The sequence below is a fragment of the Tiliqua scincoides genome, chromosome 2, assembly GCF_035046505.1.
Source record: "Tiliqua scincoides isolate rTilSci1 chromosome 2, rTilSci1.hap2, whole genome shotgun sequence".
NCBI classification, from domain to species: domain Eukaryota; kingdom Metazoa; phylum Chordata; class Lepidosauria; order Squamata; family Scincidae; genus Tiliqua; species Tiliqua scincoides.
The window spans coordinates 73139899-73154534 of NC_089822.1; positions in this window are offsets into that span (position 1 = coordinate 73139899).

The following is a 14636-nucleotide window of genomic DNA, read 5'->3' on the forward strand; positions in this document are numbered from 1 at the left end:
ATGGATGTGCCTCTGTGTAGAAACAGTGGCAAATGTAAAGAACCCCTTATTTGGAATTTTATCATGGCTTATTTTGAGAATCACTGCCCAGGGCCAGTTCAAGACCTCCTACACCTGCCAAATACTACTCTCTTACCTGCGGATGTGTCAGCCTCTGCTCTTCCCATTCTCAAATGCTATAGCTGAGCAACCTCCAGATTTCCTGCCCCTCTGTTCCCACCCTTCTTTTTCCAATCCAGAGGAGAGGGAGAAGCAGTGGAGGCAAGTAGGCAGACAGAGATGGGTGGCCCCATCAATCTGCTGCTTGATGTGACTTCTTCAGTTGGCTTCATGGATGGGCTGGCCCACTGGCTGATACACAATAATATTGTGCTGAAAGTAGACTTATTTGAAATTCAGAGGTAATATGCAAGATGATTATGTCTGCCATTGCAAAACTTTTGCTATGTTATTATGTCTATAGAAGCATTCAGGGCATTGAATGTATGTATGGATTGGCTAAGGATGTATCGATTTCAAAAATAATGTTCTATTCTCAACTTATCTATCTGATAAACATCACATTGGTGCTTTTGTTTGTTTTAAATTATTGTTTACAAGATATTGGGCATAGCAATCTACACTATGCTGTATTTTCATAATACATATTATCTCAATATACTACAGTATCCTTTGTGAAGTTGTATAAATGACAAATATTCAAGAATGGCAGCTTCAGGTTTTAGTGAAAGAGCCACAGAACAGTGCTGAAGGTATTCATAATCTGAAAGAAAACTGAATGTGCTTTCAAGAGCTCTGCTGATAACTTCAAGATAATTTCAAGATAACTGCTGTATAGATTTGGCTTTCTTATCCCAAAGATCATGATGTGCAGTATATTTGTTCTATAAACTATTTTCCTCTATAACAAGCCTGCCAAGTCAACATTACTGGGCTTTACAGATATGGTTTTATTATCTGAAAATCTGTTTCCGTTTCCTAAAACAAGCATCTCTATAAGCAGCATAACATAGACCATTTTCTTTAGCATGCAAAATAAGTTTAAAAGAAAGAAAAAGAAAACATTCTCTCTTTGTTATTTGATTATGAGACCTCACCAGGCTGCATTTTATATATCATTTCAAAGCTTGGATTTCAATGCAGTGCTAACTTTATTCACCAGGGGTCATCAAAGGTCTGGATTTTCTTTGTCTACCTGTTGACTCTCAGATGTACAGTACTAAGAGAAATCTCAGAGCTTCCTTTAGGATCTAGTATTCAAGATTGTTCTTTACCAGTTTGTTGCCACTCCACAATTATATTTTAAAAATGTATTTTGGATATTTATAACATAGCAATTGTTTTTCTTCTTGCCCAGTCAACTTGAAGTCTGAGAGATCTTTTAAGGCTTTCCCAGGAAAACTGTTCCTATTCTGGCAGAAAATATCCTCTTTGTTACTGAACATTAATTAAGCAATAGCTATATTAAAGCTTTTCTATCTAGCAACGAAAGAATGGGCATGAAAAGGTGCACTGAGGTCTGCAAACTACGCACCTTATTTTTGAATGTTTATCCCATAAACACTGATAAGGCACACAGTACAAGGTGTATCATCATCACATATGTCCCCAAATTAAAAATTACAAAGAATGTGGGTGGTAGCTTGTCTCTCGCCAGATTAATCAACACAAATCAGCAAGTGTCCATCCCCCACAACAAGGCTGGGTAGCATAGGGCTTCCAGGGTGCACCCAATCAATCTTCCTCCTCCTTGAAAAACACAGAAAGTTCCACCTTAAAACCACCTATTATATCCAGCACTTTAAAATAAATAAATAAATGTCAGATTTAAGGCATTATGTGAGGATGAATCATTACTTTTTACCATATTACCTCCTTGTTTAGAGCATGCAGAGAATTCAAATTGTCCTCAAAAGACCTCTCTATAGCCATGCAAAAGAGAAAAGAAACGAACTGTTCTACTAAACTGTACAAACATTTCAGGAGTACATTTGGAGGCTTCATGATATTGCTCCATGGTAGTCCCCCGTGACTCGTGGCAACATGCTGAGTTTGTAAAGTAATGCTCTAAAAAAAACAAAAAAACAACTATTGAACATTTGAACCTCTGTTCACATAAGAAATGTGTGGAATGCCATGGTTCACAGAATAGGAAGTTAGACTCACTGAGAGGCAATTCATGTTTCCTGACCAGTGCTGGAGCTTCCTCAGCGTCTACTTTCCACACTGTTCCACCAATGTTTGTAGGACACAATTGTGGGAATCAACCAGCTGATGTGACTGTATGCAAAGTCTGTAAGTTGGGACAGGAGCAATGTTGGCATGGAAACAGTCATGTCCATCATATGACCAGTGGAATTGCTTCATACATATGGGAGTAAGAAAACAAGCAACCATGACAAAGCAGCTCCTGTATCATTCCATTAATGTACAAATTGGCCCTTCATCTCTATTCTTTTCCAATCAAACCATTTCCTTCAATAGTAACGTGAGACCTTCAGCTCCATCTATAGGCCTTCTTTTGCAAGTACTGTGTGTAAAAATTAATATGCTGGATCAAAGATTCATTAAGGTCCCAATCCCAGTCTGACAGCTTTACAGAAGCATGAAAGCCGGACTGCCGTCACGTGCTCTTGGATGGCTACAGTAAAAGGGTAGCAGCTCCAGAAGCCTCCATTGGCACAGGTGGTGGTAGAGGCATGTCATGGGTGGGGAGGGGTGGATCTCAATGGCAATGGCATGCAACAGATCCTTTCCCCTCTTTCCCTCTCCTTGGACACATACCTCGGTTGGTATAGGTCTGGGGGTAAGTAAAAATATTTTTACTTACTTCCTGCTGGCTGTCAGATCCCCTCCCTCCAAATCACTGGATGTAGAACTCAGTCTGTCAACACAGTGCTTTCCATCTGAACAGTCACAGCTTGCCCCACAAAACAGACTGCTAAGTGAGACACTCACAGCACAAGCCTATGCAAGTCTACTCAGAAGTATGTTCCACTGCTTTCAAAAGAGCTTACTCCCATGAAAGCATGGGATTGCTTTCCTCAGGATTGCAGGAAAGGATTGCAGCCTCAGATATGTGCTTCTTGACTTTGGGAGTAGGGGGTTACTCTGGGAAAAAATATGTCAGCCCAGGTGGCCCAGCTTGATTATTGTGTGCATAGATGCATCTGGTAAAATTTAAAAGAACTTTTAACCCTGATTTGTAGTAGTAGTGAGGAATACTATAGAATCAAACTTGAGATAAGGGACTTGCATGTTTTCCCCCATGGGGCAAACTACAGCTGGGGAAGTTATTTAAATTGGGGGGTTAGTGAGGAAGGGGATTAAATCCCTTTTCTGTAGTCCTGATCTGATCCTCTTTCAACTGCATTTCAGTTTAAAGAAATGGAAGAGCCACGATCACAGTTCTCCTGTGTCATGTCTAGTTTGACCTGACATTTTAGTTATGGGAAAAGTATAATTTGTGGCTTTGCATGTTTTTAACATCTGTCAGTTGGGACCTTCCTGGACAATGCAGAATATTACAGAGACCAAGATTATTTGGCCTGTTGTGGGCAGTAAGATTTTGTGAGATCAAGGAAGAAGCAGTGTGGTGAAAATTTCTGATTTTCCTCTATTTTGTACTTATTCTTTCACCTGTTTTGAACCTTCCTTGCCCCTCACAAACTTCTGCGATTCCTCAGCATATGGAAGCAGCTGCTGAGTTATCCAGATGCTGCAGCCAGCATCTCCATTATCCTCCATTATTGTCTGCTGTTGAGAATCGGACTCCTCTCCAGCTGGCTGGTAAACAAAAAATCTGGTTTTCAGTCAGCTCACTGGACCATGAAGTCTACTGCATTTCCAAGAGTGGGAAATTCAAAAAGGCCCAGGTGTCCTCCCCCCATAATCCAATCACACAGGTAAAGCAGGATTAATACCCAGGTTACCTAACCAGGGTCACATCCCCTGTGTTGTGATTTGCCCAATCCTACATCAGAAGCAACTGATGCTTCAGAGCTCACCCATTCACCTTGGGGCAAGTGTGCGTGTAAGGAACAGGACCCTGGAAGAGTAGGAATAAATAGGGTAGGGAAAAGTAGTACCCAGTGGAATGACGTCAGAGTTTTTATTTTACGCTGCCACTTCCTTTTTAAGCTCATCATCATCCTTGGTCAATCCCTCCCCCTTTCCCCCCTGTTCCAATTGATCAGAGGCTCGCTTTTGTCCCTTGCATTTTCCCCTCCATCATTTGGTTTTTCCACCCTTTTAATATACTACCTGTATTTTTACTCTTTTTTACTCTTTTACCTGCTTTGTCCAAGTTCATGTCAAATTAGGGAGGGAAGCTTTCACAAGGTAACCTCCCCTTCTCTGCCAAGGGGCCCCAAACAACAATGACCTTTTTGAACAGGGCTCCTGCCAATTTGGGCCTCACCTCAGGATGAGGAAACTCCATCAGACCTATCTTTGGCTTGCTCATCAGCTGGGTTGTGCCTGCACGATGTGGGTGACAGGAGCAGGGGCCACTATTGAGGAGAAAGTGTTATTTATCTGCAAGATAAAACAGTCAATGCAAGTTTTGCCAGAACAAATTTGGAAGCTTCTTTTTGATAAGAAGCCCAAAATCATTCAGAAGGCAGGACAGATGACAGAGCATATTGTTGTGGGCCTGGAGAGTCAGCCCAGATTGTTCCTAACAAGCAAGAGGAGGGACTGCCATTGTGGGGCAGGGCCCTGTCAGTATTGAGCTCCACCTGAATCAAGAGCAGCTGCCTTGAAGAAGGTGCATCCACCACAACGCACTGGGACATGTGAGGGGTCAGTATCCCAGCATTAAAGAGGGGAGGATGCCCACCCAAGAGGGTTGGTCCAACAGGTGGAGAGATACAAACTAATTGGAACTTGGCATCCCCCTAGAGGGGGCATTTCCCAGCAGCTGCACACTGGAAGCAGCAACCGCTTGTTCAGGCCAAGTCTCTTCCAAAAGGAGATGCACCACTCCTGCCAAATCTTCCCATCTGCTACATGAATGAGCTGCAGAGGACCAAAAAAGTTGGATTCCACAATGGGATGTGACCCGATGAGGAGGGGGGCAGCAAGGTAAGTTTTGGAACTACAGGTGCTATTGCTACTGCTACTACAACCATGGCTCTGATGGGGAAAACCCAAGAAAATTCCTTACCAGTGACTTCCCTGGCTCCCCACCTAGATAACAGGTCCTTTTCCCTGATGAGTGCCATGACTAACTTGCTGGGTGCTGCACCTGTATTGCTCTCCATTCTTTCCTCGCACATCTGATGGCATCATATGAACACAATGTAGGTTATGATGCTGTAGGTGCCCATGGAAGAAAATTTCAAAGTAAACAGTGCTGGCCTTTCATCTGTATGCAACATTTGTGTGCAAATAACTTATGCCTGCTCATTTTTTGCAGATATCCCCAAAAGGCATCAACTCAGAATTATGAGTTCTTTTGTCAGGATGTTTTTTTAGCGGTCCCTCAAAGCTTTGGTCTTACTCAGCCTATTCAACAATATATATGAGAATTATGAATGAGATTTGGAAAGCATTAGGAAGTGTCTTTCCTCAAGATATTTGCCAAGGAGCAGCATTTTCTATGCTCCATTGCTCCTTCCCTGAGAGACCCATAAATGACCAAGGTGAAGCGAGAGTTGAAAGGTTTTCTGCTTATTATCTTTCAAACTTGAGGATTGTTCCAATTTCTATTGTGATACCGCCTGTTTTATATTTTTAAATTTGGGGGGGAAGGTTTTGGTTGGAAATGTACTCTTAGGCCTCATGGGCAATTACACTATCAAATCAAATTTGCCTTCTATGCTTTACATCACAGAAGAAGATGAAGGAGAATTAACTGTTTGCATAGGAAGTGCTGGCCATGTGAGCTTTCTTGATCCTTCAGTGTTTCAAATCTTGCCGAGATGAGATATATCCCAGCCTGATCCAAACGGGCTTGATGGAGCTGTTCCAGCAAGCCAAGGCAAGCCAAGCTCAATGGCTTGTATCTGTTCCATCATCCTAACTGTTTTCGACATTCTTGGAAGGAGCACATTCACAATAAACTTCTATCCAGCAGAATTATCCTGGGGAAGCTCATACGACAATGAACAATAAACTAAAGCACTCTGTCTTCTTTTTAATCCAAGAAAGTTTTTTTGTTAGGCTCTCCGAATTCTTTCTGCCGTTCTTTGCTTAGAGAACAATGTGATGTACAACACTGACTGTTGGCATCTTAACCACACGCTAAACCCTGAGGCACACAGAATCATTTCATTAAGAAAAGCACATGGAAAACAAAAACAGCAGTATATATATTTGCAAAGCTCGACTGGTTTTGCTTATTTTCTGCTTCCTGTGGGATAAGAGGAAGACTGAAACCCTCGTTTCTTTTTCATGGATTAGAAGCCAGCTCCTGGGCAACCATTGTTGTATTGTAATCTTCTGGCATGCCCTGTAAATTCTTTGGAAGTGACAGAAATTTTTTGTCGTTGTATATTTGTCTTGATACAGAATAATTTGTGCAACCAAAACCCTCAGCATTTCTCTTTTCTTCATTAGGCTGTTTTCATAAAAATGGTAAGAGTTGAGTTCTTCTTGGAAAAAAAATTAATCTCCAGGTTTTTCTTTCCAACAACAACTTTTGTTCTCCTGTCAAAGATAATTGGAGCTGCTTTTAGTCGGAAATGAGGGTCAGGTTGTGCAATGGTGGAGAACAGAATCCAGCTTGGAACAAGAGAGCAAAACCCTGAACTAAGCCTCTGTCAAAATAAACCAAGACATGATCTGAATGGACCTCCAGCCCCCTGGAGTCTGTCTTTAGGGTTTCTCAGCTTTTGGGGGTATGGGCCCTGTGAGCCTACAGATCATCCAAGCCACTGTTGTGGGCATCTCAGCATCTCTCCCATATGAACCCACTTGCCAGCCGACATCTAGGCAGCAGGCTTCACTTCTTGGGCCATCCTTCCAGTCAGTTCTGGTGGCTTCCCAGAAATTTGGTGTCTGCAGCAGTTGGTCTACACTTATGGAACTTCCTTCCTGGAGATGTAAGGAAGACTACTTCTTTGAAAGCTTTTTGGAAGGCATGTAAGGCATAGCATCTCTCTTCTGCTGGGCCTGTACTTGATTTCTGTGGTGTTTAACGTTGTGGATATCATGTTAATATATTATTGTCAGATTTTAAGTTGTTATTGTAAACAGCTTTGAATTTTTTTAAAAAAGAGGTGAATATACTTTTTACATATTCAATACATGAGTGAATAAAGAGATATCATGCAGCATTCGTGGGATGAGTATAACGTGAGTTCCATCCTTTGCCTTACATTCTCTCCCTGTCCCAACACAGGCGCAACTATCTACTTGGTGAGATTGTGTATGGAGATACTTGCATGCAACTGAACGGGTGCATCTTATGGTTGGCCATTGGGATTTGTGGATAATGGTGGAGGAACAATAAACGTTTGCTTAGTGAGTATGCACCACCCTTCCTTCTTACTGTTCTCTTGTCCACCCTTTTGTTCACCTCACTGTGTGAAGGCTGGATGCAACTTATGTTGACCCATCCACCTGCTCTCTTCCAAACAATCTTCTACCTTCTTATGGTGCCATTCCTGACCTTTGCCAGCTTCTCAAGGTAAGCCTCACTCAAGCCAAGGAGCCCGATTCCCATCTGGCTCAGTTTGGACTGTATGTGAATGTAGGTATCAGATGCTGACATTTGACACAATAGGAGCGAGTGACTCATATTTGTCAAATCTTTTGTCCTTGTTCTAAAGTAGTACTTTTTGTCATTTCCTGTCAGAACTGAGCAGGAATTGGAGACTAACGGCCTCTAATGCAAGTATTTGCAAAGTACCTGCACAATGAATTTCCAGTGAAAGAATACTGCATAAATAATGTCACTTTTGGATGAAGATGATGATGATGCCAATGAGTTTAATTATTAGCTACTGGTTGGAAAAATGCTGCTAAACCTGTTCCTCGCCAAAGTAGCCTTTCCTATTCACAGTGACATTAGGGGACTTAAAATAAGTCAGGGAAGGGAGCATGACTAATTAAAAAAAAGAATAAGTAAGCCACAAGCCATGGTTTTCAAGGAGAACAGCAGCCAATTGGTGTTATCCTATTTTCCCAATGGAACTTTATATTCTCAAAGTAAGATTAACAGAGCTCTACATGCAAAGAGGCAAGCACATCACCGGTACTTGTTTTAACTTAGCCAGGGCCATCTTCTCACATGGAAGCAATACAGGAAACTTCTTGCAAAGGCCTGAGTGGAGGCAAGCTCATAAGAACGTAAGAAGAGCCTTACTGGATCTGGTCAAGGGCCCATCTAGTTCAGCTTCCTGTATCTCCCACTGGCTCACCAGATGCCTCAGGGATTACTGAAGAAAACAAGATACATGTATTCTGTTGCCACGCTCTTGCATCTGGCATTCAAAGATAGGCTCTCTCCTACATATAGTCATCATGGCTTGTAATCTGTAATGGATTTTTCCTCCAGAAGTCTTTCCAATCTCCTCTTAAAGGCATTGAAGCTAGGTGCCATCACCACATTATGTGGCAAGAAGTTCCACAGATTAATTACTTGCTGGGTAAAAAAAGATTTTCTTTTGTCTACTCTCACTCTCTCACCATCTTAATGCATGTCCCCCAGTTCTGGTGTTGTGTGAGAGGGAGAAGAACTTCATCCCTCCTACCCACCCCATGCATAATTTTATATGTCTCAATCATTTCCCCCCCTAAGATGTCTTCTTTCGGAACTAAAGAGCCCCAAATACTGTAGCCTTTGCATGTATCCCAAACCAGATACCTCAGGCCAGTAATCATTTTGGTTGCTCTCTTCTGCACCTTTTCCAGTTCTGCTATATCCATTTTTGAAATGTGGTGACCAGAATTGGACATACTACTCCAGGTTTAGCCTTATAATTGATGTGTAAAATTGCATAATAATTGTTTTGCCAGATTCCAAGGCCAAGCTCTGCCTAGAGAACCTATGCCCACTTTACACTAATTACCTCCCCTGTGTTCCTAACAATGGCCCCATTTCTGCCCTGCAGAACTGCTGGGTCCCACCACCAGGGTAGCTCACCCATTCAACCTGCAGAGGTCCTCTTTCTTCTCCTGCCAGCAGCTCCTCCTGTCACTACAGCAGCACCTTGGTCCTCAGCAGGTCTTGGGTGTGGCAGCCACACACCAATCTCCACTGTTTCCAGCAGTCTCCAAAGTCCATTCACCCATTTGTCCTTTAGTCAGTTAATCAATCAGCCATTAGCTCCTCAATCCTTTCAGGCAGGCTATTCACACTTGCCGCCTTCTACTACCCACACCTCTTTCCTGCCTGCAGGTACTGCTTATATCCCTAGAGACCTCATTGCCTTTAGTGGCTGCAGCTGTGCAGTGCACCCTCTGCTGAATGCCCAGGCCTTAACCCTTAAAGGGGCCACTGCTGACACCACATCCTATCTCTTCGAGGTATCTTGCACATTTCCATTACAATCATAGTGGCCATTTTATTCCCAATCCCTTTTTAGATTATCCTGGGCATGGAATTTCTATTGGACAGCCACCACACACTAGGTCAACACTTCTTGGAGTTGTCCACCACCGCCCCAAGATCTAATCTGTCACAGACAACTCAAAACCCATTAGCCTATACGTAAAGTTATGATTTCTTGCCCCAATATGTATTACTTCACACTTACTTACATTGAAGGGCATCTGACATTTTGGAAAGATCTTTCTGGAGCTCTTCACAATCCCTTCTGAATTTTACCATGGGGAAAAGTTTAGTGTCATCTGCAAACTTGGCCACCTTGCTGCTTGTATACAACAGGTCATTTATGAACATGTTGAAAAGCACCAATCCCAAGAGCAATCCTTTTCACCTTCATTGTGAAAATTGCCCATTGACACCCACTCTCTGTTTCCTGGTCTTCAATCAGGTCCTAATCCATAAGAACATAAGAACAGCCCCACTGGATCAGGCCATAGGCCCATCTAGTCCAGCTTCCTGTATCTCACAGCGGCCCACCAAATGCCCCAGGGAGCACACCAGATAACAAGAGACCTCATCCTGGTGCCCTCCCTTGCATCTGGCATTCTGACATAACCCATTTCTAAAATCAGGAGGTTGCGCATACACATCATGGCTTGTACCCTGTAATGGATTTTTCCTCCAGAAACTTGTCCAATCCCCTTTTAAAGGCGTCCAGGCTAGATGCCATCACCACATCCTGTGGCAAGGAGTTCCGCAGACCAACCACACGCTGAGTAAAGAAATATTTTCTTTTGTCTGTTCTAACTCTCCCATAAGAGGTTCTCATAAGAGATCTCTAACTCTCCCATAAGATCTCTAACTCTCTCATAAGAGGATCTGCCCTCTTATTTCTTCACTGTAGAGTTTTCTCAGATGAGGGACAGTGGCAAACGCCTTCCGAAAGTCTAGATATATAATATCAACAGATTAATCTGCATCTATATGTGTGTTCACCTTTTCAAAGAATTCTAAAAGGTTTGTGAGGCAAGACTTACCCTTGCAGAAGCTATGCTGATTCTTCCTTAGCAAAGCTTATTCTTCTATGGCCCAAATCCTAACCAACTTTCCTGCACTGACACAACTGTGTCAATGGGGCATGTGCTGCATCCTACAGTTGGGTGGCAGTCACAGAGGCCTCCTCAAGGTAAGGAAAAGTTTATTTCCTTATTTTGAAGTTGCATTGCACTTACTTTGGTGCTGGAAAGTTGGTTAGGATTGTGCCCTATATGTTTTAAGATTTTATCTTTGTTGAGGCTTCTAGCATCTTACCTGGAACAAATGTCAGGCTGATTGGCCTCTAGTTTTCTGGCTCCCCTTCTCTTCCTTTTTAAAGCTCAGATCAAACCAAGTCCAAACTCAAGAGTACCAAACCTGAGCCTCATACAACTATAACACTCAAACAGATCTGAATTATCCAATGAGAATTTCTAACAGTGCTGTGTTCACAAGGCAGTAAGTACCACCTAGTTTCCTGGCTTTTCCCCTTTCCCTCATCACTTGGTTCAGGGAACCTGTAATCATCTCCAGAAGTGTGATGCAGTCAGGGAGGTGAATAAAATTCAGCTAATAAACCATTCTTCCTGCCACATGTGGGCCCTTCATTCTCTGAAACAGGGGTATCAAATATAAGCCCACAGGCCCTGGATATGGCCCACGGAAGCTCTTTATCTGGCCCACACAATAATTGGGCTCTCCCAGAACTACCCTTCCAGTAACATCCTTTCTGCTGAGGCTCTGGGAGGGAGAAACAGAAGGAGGTCTCAGAAGGCAAGGAATATTACAGAGCAGCGGTGTCCAAAGTTTTGGGGAGGAGGGCCACATCATCTCTCTGACACTGTGCCAGGGGCTGGAGAAAAAAAGAATTAATTTACATTTAAAATTTGAATAAATTTACATAAGTTTACATAATTTAATATACTAGAGGTGGAACTTATATGAATGAATGAATGAAGATCTTGTAATACCTCAAGGCCTATAAAAGGCCTTGCACAAAGCAAGGCTGGCCTTTTCTTTGCTGCCACTACTGCATCAAAGATGTGAAACAGCAAGCAGTGGAGGAAGCCCTCGTCTCACAGCTAATGCGAGAGGTCAAACAGTCACCCTCATGCTGAGAGCAGTTGTGTTGGGCCAGTGCAGGCTCCAGCAAGTTTCGGAGGGTCAGAGGTTCATTGGAGACTGGGGTGTCCCTGACGGCCGCATTGGGAGTCCTCGAGGGCCACAAGTGGCCCCAGGGCCGGGGTTTGGGCACCCTTGTTACAGAGTAAGGAGCAGACCAAGAGGAGTGAGAGAGGGAGGTGCTGCTGAGGCACTAGAGGAGTCCAATTATCATGTGGACTGCTCTTTTAGCTGTGCCGCTCCTGCCAATGTCACGTTGCAGAGCACATGAGCTTTAAAGTGATGCCCCAGCAGAAGCAGCATGGCTGAAAAGGTGGCCTGTGCGATAATTGGGCTCTCCCATATCTTAAAAATATGATCAAGATTTGCATACTTTCTCTTCCATTATTGGCAACTAATGAGTTCCTATGGTGATTTCTGGCCATCGTCCGCTTAATAATGTCACTTCCTGCTTAATGCTGTCACTTTCAGCCCTCAACGGTTGCCATGAATGCTATTCGGCCTGCTGTATGAAACAGGTTTGACACCCCTACTCTAAAGGGCTCAACAGAGGTCTCTTCTCCTATCTCCTGTGCTTTCTAGGATTGTTCCTGTAACTTCAGTTGCATTACAGGTACAATCTAACAGGTCCTTGATCTTAATGTCACACTCTAAATAATCAGCAACAGCTGCTTCCCTCAACCCGCAAGAACTGACTGGTAATTTTGAAGAATCAGAAAGTATTTGGTCAGTGGCCTTGCTTTAGGACCGGCAGACTGATCATGGTCACCTGTCATAAGAACATAAGAACAGCCCCACTGGATCAGGCCATAGGCCCATCTAGTCCAGCTTCCTGTATCTCACAGCGGCCCACCAAATGCCCCAGGGAGCACACCAGATAACAAGAGACCTCATTCTGGCGCCCTCCCTTGCATCTGGCATTCTGACATAGCCCATTTCTAAAATCAGGAGGTTGTACATACACATCATGGCTTGTAACCCGTAATGGATTTTTCATCCAGAAACTTGTCCAATCCCCTTTTAAAGGCGTCCAGGCCAGACCACATGCTGTGGCAAAGATTTCCACAGACCAACCACATGCTGAGTAAAGATGTCCTGAGGATCTTTGTCCAATGTGACCAGCCGGATCCTCTATACTGGGGACAACTTGCTTCATTCTCAACTCCCTCCCCTCTGTGGGCCATCCAAGCTTTCCATCTTCTTTCGCCCATATGTCATTTTGCAGTGAATGTTCTGCTCTCACATCTCCATTGTACTGATGGCAAGAAAGCAGTGGTTGGACATATTTAGGAGCCAATGATCTAATGCTGGACAGTTCTGCCCCACTGCTCAGAAACAAGGTGGTACTTTAGCTATTGCAGCACAACGTTCTACTTTAGCCGCATAGACCTTCTCATAGGTCTGTTTTTCTCAGGGCTGTAACATTTAAAAGTTATGCAGGAGTTGAAACAAAGAATGTGACCTTTGGAGGAGCTGTATTATTGCATCATCCCTTCCCCCTGCTATGCTACTCCTCCCCCACCCCTTTGTCTTGGGACCACAGCTAGTTAACTTGTGTCATTATGCACAGGTGGCATGCTTGGAATTCTTGCTTGGAATTCTTGCTCACCATTGTCATAACTGATGATTGGGAGCAAGTGAGCGTAGTGGAGTAATGCACTTGCTGACCTTCTATATAGCAAATGCTCATCAACAGGGAGCGGACAAGTTTGTTAGGGACAGAATACATTCAACAAGGGGGCATGCTTTGGTCCCTGTTTGCTGCCTTTGAGAGGGAGCACTTTGGGACTGCAAACCTTTGAACACGGAAACATCATTAGAAGAGTTCTCAGAGGTTCCTGGTGGCTGAAGTTAGCCAAGACAACTGGGTGAATGAGTAACATTTTACCATGTCAGGTGGTCTTTGTCATTCCTCCCTCCCTGCCCCCATTGCAGATAATTAGTTTGAACTTAGTATTCAATAACGCTGTCTTTATTAAATGCCTGGCAGATGAGGTAAGACTGTAGGCCGAAAGCCAGTGTGTTTAGAGCACCAGGATTTTGTCCAAAAATGTGAAGGAGGGGGGAGCAGGTCTTTGTGAAAAAGGAATGGGAAAGCAGAAACATTTGGGAAGAACTCTTGTCCTTTCATATTTGCTTTCTGTGCAGCACCTTGTACTATTTACAGGCATATCTGCACTGCAGATTTAAACTGGTTTAATAACCACTTGAATAGGAACTAGGGTTATAATCCTGAACACATTTTCCTGGGAGTAAGCCCTGTTGGACACAGTGGGACTTATGTCTGACATGCATAGGATTGTGCTGCAGAAATCTCAAACGATGCCCATTACATTCAGGAAGCTACACTTCATAGGATTGTTTGAGGGAACTCATGACAGTTAGGCTGGTATAAAACCGGGTACATCTGTGTGTTCATGCCTTCTCACTATGCCCGGAGCAGAAGATTGCTACTTTTATTTTTGGCTAAGATCCTTTGCCTAATAGATTTCTTCCTGTTATCAGGTAGAGCTTTTTGTGCCAGGTAGTTGTAGTGATAAAAAATGCTTCACCATTTGAATTGCCACCTGTCATGCAGCTCATAGATGCATGAATGAATGCACACACTGGTAGCAATTGTACTACCCAAGACTAGGGTGCTTTTTGAACTTTATAAATTGGTTGCCGTGGACCCTTAAGAAATGTGTGTTTGATTTCATTTTAAATATAGATTGGTTTTAATATAATATAGCTTATGTTTAGCAGGAGGACAGGAACTGCCTCTTTTCACCCCAGAATAGCATCTTTTCTAGTGGCTGATGCTGGTGTCTCTTCTATACTTAAAAAAATATATTGTGTACCTTTTGGGGAAAGGCAAAAATTATTTTATTCATTTAGCTGCATAAACCACTTTGCAAACTACTTTTATTGAAAAGTGGTATATAAATACTCGGGCAGACCAATCCTGAGCTGCCTGGAGCTCCAGGACCACAGAGGGCTCCCA